The following is a 7,280-nucleotide window of genomic DNA, read 5'->3' on the forward strand; positions in this document are numbered from 1 at the left end:
CTCGGGCTTTTAACAAAGACGTAATATCACAATTTTATCACAAATATCACAAAATATCAAAAAAGTTCACAGGTGTTAGTGGCTAGCTCTTTTAATTCTTTATGTTTAAGTGTTTTAGATAAGGGTGCTCCTGTTAGAATGAAGATGAAATCTCTTGTGAATTCTACCCCATGGATTAATGAGGATATCTTGAGCTTGAAAAGGATATGTAGGAGGGTAGAACGGGAATGGAAAAAGTCTCAACTTCAAGTTCACTACTTATATTTGAAGGATTTATGGTCTATTTTTAACAACAGAATGAGGAGTGTAAGAGCCAAATATTTGAATGAGTTGATAACTGCAAATATACATAATCCATGGTTCTTGTTCTCTAGGATAGACAACCTGGTTAACGGGGTGGCTGTGATTACACCTAGTTCTGAGATTGAGGCTCTGAAACATAATATAGCAATTTCTTCTCGTTTAAATGGTGATGTGGCTCCTCAAAATGAAGGAGTTGAAATTTTCACTCAGTTTTCTCCCATTTCCCTTGAGGAATTAAAAGAAGTTGTGAATTGTTTACATCCTTCAACTTCTCCTGGTGACATTCTCCCAGCTACATTTGTTAAGAGCATTCTCGATTCTGTGGGCATTTATCTTCAAGAAATAGTGAATTTGTCACTTAACACGGGCTGTGTGCCAGATTGTTTTAAATTGGCGATCGTGGAGCCGATTCTCAAGAAACCTGGTCTTGATCCGATGGATTGTGTAAATTACAGGCCAATCTCAAAGTTACCTTTTATCTCAAAAATTCTTGAGAAAGTGGTCGCAAAACAGCTGCTGTTCTTTTTAGAAGAAAACAGTATTTTTGAGAAATTTCAGTCAGGTTTTAGGCAGAAACACAGCACTGAAACAGCGCTTTTGAGAATATTAAATGACCTCTTGATGAATGCAGATGCTGGGGAAGTCTCTGTTTTAGTTTTATTGGATATAAGTGCAGCCTTCGATACAGTTGATCATAATATTTTAATAGAGAGGTTGCATCAGTGGGATGGAATATCTGGAACTGCATTAGATTGGTTCATTTCGTATTTGACTAATAGAACCTTTAGGGTATCTACTGGAAGAAAGTTATCTTCATGTGCTGATCTAATGTGTGGAGTTCCACAAGGTTCAATCCTTGGTCCTATACTATTTAACTTATATATGCTCCCCTTAGGTGACCTGATTCGTCGTTTTAATATCTCTTATCATTTTTACGCAGACGATACACAGCTTTATCTCTCTGTCAAAAGGAACGACTTCAGGAGATTAGAGAGTCTCACTGATTGTATTAAAGCAATTAAGGATTGGCTGAGCTGTAATTTCCTCAAATTAAATGACGGGAAAACAGAAGTATTGGTTCTGGGTTCTCAAAAGGTTGCTGATAACCTAAAGAAGGAACTTGGGTTATTGGCTTCACAGATAAACCCTTATCCCAGAAACCTCGGAGTCATCTTTGACTCAGATCTTAATTTCTCAATGCATATAACAAAGCTGGTGCAGGCCTGTTATTTTCAATTGAGAAATATTGCCAAAATCAAGAAAATGCTCTCCTTCCAGGACACAGAGAAGATCATTCATGCTTTTGTATCATCACGACTTGATTATTGCAATGCACTATTTACATGTCTTAGTCAAGGGGTAATGGCACAGCTGCAGCTGGTTCAGAATGCAGCTGCCCGGGTACTTACTGGGACTAAAAGAAGGGAGCATATTACCCCTGTACTGGCATCTCTGCATTGGTTGCCTGTTGTTTTTAGAATTCAGTTCAAAATGTTGGTTTTAACATACCAGGCGGTGCATGGTGATGGGCCAAAATATATCTCAGAGTTATTATCACCGTATCCTAGTACCAGATCACTAAGGTCATCTAGTCAGGGGCTCTTAGTGGTCCCTAGGACAAAACGGAAACGTAAGGGAGATTGTGCTTTTTCTGTGTGTGCCCCCAAGTTGTGGAATGCTCTGCCTTTGGATGTTAGACTAGCTGGATCAAAGGACATTTTTAAAAGGAAGACTCAAAACGCATCTCTATTCATTAGCTTTTGGTCACAGGTGATGCTTTTGTTATTTATTGGATAGTGCTGCATTGTTTTTATGGTTTTATGTCAGTTTTATGTTGTTTATGAATGTAGCTGTACTGTTTTTATAGTTATATGTATCTGTTTTGTTTTATCATTCTATTTTTAGTACTTGTTGTTTGTGAAGCACTTTGTAGCTGTGCTTAGAAAAGTGCTATATAAATAAATGTTTACTTAATTACTTACTTACTTACTTACTTATTAGAAGTAGTTCAAAGCCATCAGGTGCGAAAACATTACTCCATGACAATATTTCTCATTTCTGATCAGTTCGTTCCTTTAATCAGTTCCAGTTTTCTGCCCTTCCATTCATTGAGCTCCACAATCCAGTCCAGGTCTTCTAACGTCTCCTTTTTGTAATGGAAAAGATCCTAAACAGCCTCCTGGTACGACTGACCGCTTCAGCTCATCTTGCTTTGCTGTGTTCGGTGTTTGTTTGTTCTATTATTATTATTATTATTATTATTATTATTATTATTACTATTCTGACTGACTTACCGGCTTACTGACAACATCGCTTTGTGTTATGACCCTGAGATGTAGCCCAGTTCCTCTTAACCTGGTTGTTTCTTGGCCCTGTCCCATTTCTTCTTTTTACCCCTACCCCCTCTTTCCAAGTCTCACCCTAACCCCTTGTTCCTGAGCTGCAGGCCAGTTTATTACCACCCCCCTAGTCTCTGACAAACCTCCATTTGGTGGGTCATGTAGGCCCAACACTTCACCCCTCTATCGCAACAAGAATCAGGACACCCCAGCCCTAGACGAGAACAGGCGAAACAGAGAGCTAAGCGCTCAGTGGTAGGGTCGAGGGGTGAAATGGGACTGGGCCCTTGTGTATTACTGTACATATGTAAATTTACACGGGAAGGAGAAGCGGCTTAGAAGGGGGTGTGTGTGTGTGTGTGTGTGTGGGTGTGTGAATATAAAGTCATGGGCGTCATGTATGTAAAGGTCTTATGGAGAGGATATTGTACAGGTGTAATGCTCTACAGGTGTTTTTCAGTTGATCACTTTTCCCCCCACTCTGCCTTGCGTCAGCGTCCACGGCGTGAAGAAGCAAGTCCTGACTTTAAAAAGCTGTGAGAAGCTTATTTACAGTGGAAAATGAAAAAGTTCGGTTCCACTCGGTTCAGAGTTCCCATGTGCACGTATCCAGAATGGAGTTCAGTGCAGAATCTTGAAGTATGTAGAAGCCAAATTATTAAGGAGTTCAGAGTGGATCATGAATCCACCCTGAAATCAGACGTAGTTCAAAAGCGTCTTTACTTGCTCAGTGACGCTACAGTCATATTTCTGATCGTTTGGGCTTCTTCAGTCTAACTCAGTGCTGCTCAGGAATGTAGAGGGCTTCGTTTTTACAGTCGGCTCAGGATCATTCGGTGTTTTATACTGTTACTCTGTGCCTTTGGAGGGACGTGGTGGTCAGAAATCCTAACGCTGACCCTCGAGTGGGTTATTAATGAACATGTTTACATATGAGAGATCTGAAGAGGCTGTTAGAGGATATAAATGTGTCTTTAGGGAAAGTCTGTAATATCACTTTACACTAAGGCCCAATCCCATGTCTTATTTTCACGCCCTCCCCTTGTTTTCGAGTGTAAACCTCTCCCTTGAAACTGAGTTAGAAGGTTTAGTGGTTGAACTCTTCCCCCCTATGAAGTGAGACAACCCTTCAAGAACCAGATACGTCATTACGTAAAAAGACACGAGCAGATCTTTTGGCCATTCCCAGCACACCGCCTCCAGCTGTGGTGATCTCACCTGGGTGTCACGTGACAGGACAGGTGAATCATATTTAAAATAGCCTGGAAAATAATCAGGACGTGTTTTCCTGCTTTGCCTCCAGACTACAGCAATAATGTTATATCACACTGACATTTAACCGAAGGAGACTGGAAAGCACGGCATTCAGATTCATTCCCAACTTCAGTCTTACGCGTCAATCAATCAAACCAGTCATCGAATGAAAAAGTACAAACTAAAAGTAATGTAACAAGGAGGAGGGTAAAAAACAACCGGGACAACCCCACCCCCCCTAGACGTGAACGCGAAAAACGGAGGGGTAGGGCTCAGTGTTAGGGGCAAGGGGTGAAATGGGATTGGGCCTAAGTAACGTGTTGAAATCTGTATAAAACCACAGTCATCAGTTTAGTGACATCAGATAAGCAAACATGCAGAACTAACATCACGTCAGTGCAGCGCTTCAAAGCCTCTGCCAAACGTCATCAGATCTGTCAGTCAAAGTGAAGCAGAATGACAGCTGTCAGGATTAGTTCTCTGACTGCTCTGTAGGTGAGCTGATGCTGTAGATACTGTATCTACACCCACTGACCGTGATGCAGTTTGTCTATAACTGTAAACACTTGTTCTTCTTCAGCAGGTCAGCAGACACTGGCTAATTTCATTGACACCACATGGACGGATCTGAATGACCCGGCCACTCTGTCCTGTCCAGAGCCCTGTTCAGGCGTGGAGACCTGGGAGAGGAATGGACGGAAAGTGGCCGAATGTGGAGGTGAAGAAGAGTCGGAGTTCAGCTGTGAGAGACGCCTGGACCAGAGTAGCCTCACCGTTCCTCAGGTTAATTACACCACCAGAGGATTTTATCACACCAAATGTGACGGAAAAGTGATCTTTTGGATCAATCTGAGGATGTGGAAAAGAGTGTTCCCCTGACATGAGGGAATACCATGCAGCGGAAAGACCCTCATCACAGGGAATGACTTTAAATCAATAAAAATGACCCTGAAATTTCCTAGTTTACTTATTTTTATGTCCCAATCAAGCTGACGCTCCTGGTCCTGCAGGGCTTCATTCTTTCTTTGTGAAAGTGCTGAGTGTGAAGTGTTTTTAAATGTATGAGAGCTTTTTATGGCTTTTACTGATCTGCTATTTATTACTTTTCTCTCCTCTGTATGAAATAAAGTGTGTCACTATCCCACAATTCCCTGGTGTTTCTTCAGTGAATACACTGGGTTTAAACGTCTCTGCTGGCAGATTTGGAGATCCAGCCATAGGTCACACATGGCGTCCACTTCATTAGAAACGTCCTTCTAATAGTGGGCAGGAGCCTCAGAACAGCCTCAATACTCTGAGCCATGGATTCAGCACCATTCAGTAGGTGGCGGTAAAGCTCCTCAAGGTCCTCATTCAGACAGAGGAAGAAGACGTTTGTTTCCCGCCCAAACCGTGAGGAAGAGGAGCTGAGATGGTGGGTCAGTGAGGAGCTCCGAGGAATAAAGGTCAGAATTAGAGGTTATTAAACAGGTTTATGCTGAATTAAACTCACATTATCAGAGGGGTTTGATCCAGAAGGTGTTAGAGACCATTTGGAGATCTTTCATTGTTGTTTTCCAGATGCTGCAGGGAGATTCACACACATGGAGAAGCTCCCAGCACTGTAACTCACTGTTAATACCTCCTTTTCTAAGAGAAATAGAAATGTGTTCTTACGGAGCTTCAGCTGCTATTTTTAAAGCTTCTCATGGCCACAGAGTCCACACACATGGAGAAGCTCCCAGCACTGTAACTCACTGTTAATACCTCCTTTATTAGAGGAATAGAAATGTGTTCTTACGGAGCTTCAGCTGCTATTTTTAAAGCTTCTCATGGCCACAGAGTCCACACACATGGAGAAGCTCCCAGCACTGTAACTCACTGTTAATACCTCCTTTATTAGAGGAGTAGAAATGTGTTCTTACTGAGCTTCAGCTGCTATTTTTAAAGCTTCTCATGGCTACAGAGTCCACACACATGGAGAAGCTCCCAGCACTGTAACTCACTGTTAATACCTCCTTTATTAGAGGAGTAGAAATGTGTTCTTACTGAGCTTCAGCTGCTATTTTTAAAGCTTCTCATGGCTACAGAGTCCACACACATGGAGAAGCTCCCAGCACTGTAACTCACTGCTAATACCTCCTTTATTAGAGGAGTAGAAATGTGTTCTTACTGAGCTTCAGCTGCTATTTTTAAAGCTTCTCATGGCCACAGAGTCCACACACATGGAGAAGCTCCCAGCACTGTAACTCACTGTTAATACCTCCTTTATTAGAGGAGTAGAAATGTGTTCTTACTGAGCTTCAGCTGCTACTTTTAAAGCTTCTCATGGCCACAGAGTCCACACACATGGAGAAGCTCCCAGCACTGTAACTCACTGTTAATACCTCCTTTATTAGAGGAGTAGAAATGTGTTCTTACTGAGCTTCAGCTGCTATTTTTAAAGCTTCTCATGGCTACAGAGTCCACACACATGGAGAAGCTCCCAGCACTGTAACTCACTGTTAATACCTCCTTTATTAGAGGAGTAGAAATGTGTTCTTACTGAGCTTCAGCTGCTATTTTTAAAGCTTCTCATGGCTACAGAGTCCACACACATGGAGAAGCTCCCAGCACTGTAACTCACTGTTAATACCTCCTTTATTAGAGGAGTAGAAATGTGTTCTTACGGAGCTTCAGCTGCTACTTTTAAAGCTTCTCATGGCCACAGAGTCCACACACATGGAGAAGCTCCCAGCACTGTAACTCACTGTTAATACCTCCTTTATTAGAGGAGTAGAAATGTGTTCTTACTGAGCTTCAGCTGCTATTTTTAAAGCTTCTCATGGCCACAGAGTCCACACACATGGAGAAGCTCCCAGCACTGTAACTCACTGTTAATACCTCCTTTATTAGAGGAGTAGAAATGTGTTCTTACTGAGCTTCAGCTGCTATTTTTAAAGCTTCTCATGGCCACAGAGTCCACACACATGGAGAAGCTCCCAGCACTGTAACTCACTGTTAATACCTCCTTTATTAGAGGAGTAGAAATGTGTTCTTACGGAGCTTCAGCTGCTACTTTTAAAGCTTCTCATGGCCACAGAGTCCACACATATGGAGAAGCTCCCAGCACTGTAACTCACTGCTAATACCTCCTTTATTAGAGGAGTAGAAATGTGTTCTTACTGAGCTTCAGCTGCTATTTTTAAAGCTTCTCATGGCCACAGAGTCCACACACATGGAGAAGCTCCCAGCACTGTAACTCACTGTTAATACCTCCTTTATTAGAGGAGTAGAAATGTGTTCTTACTGAGCTTCAGCTGCTACTTTTAAAGCTTCTCATGGCTACAGAGTCCACACACATGGAGAAGCTCCCAGCACTGTAACTCACTGCTAATACCTCCTTTATTAGAGGAGTAGAAATGT

General features: G+C 42.0%; 2 protein-coding genes across 3 annotated transcripts in view; both read left to right on the forward strand.

The window, feature by feature from the left end:
• Window positions 1-5,043, forward strand: part of LOC108414148 — a 32,472-nt gene extending 27,429 nt beyond the window's left edge. The window contains exon 10 of the mRNA XM_037531528.1: window positions 4,477-5,043. The gene's annotated coding sequence lies outside the window, so the exon portion shown is untranslated. The remainder of the gene's footprint in view (window positions 1-4,476) is intronic.
• The window catches only part of LOC119261782, a 371,675-nt gene that overhangs the window by 106,851 nt on the left and 257,544 nt on the right, over window positions 1-7,280 (forward strand). The gene's annotated exons all lie outside the window — the stretch shown is intronic.

Source organism: Pygocentrus nattereri, chromosome 20 (assembly GCF_015220715.1).
Source record: "Pygocentrus nattereri isolate fPygNat1 chromosome 20, fPygNat1.pri, whole genome shotgun sequence".
NCBI classification, from domain to species: Eukaryota; Metazoa; Chordata; class Actinopteri; order Characiformes; family Serrasalmidae; genus Pygocentrus; species Pygocentrus nattereri.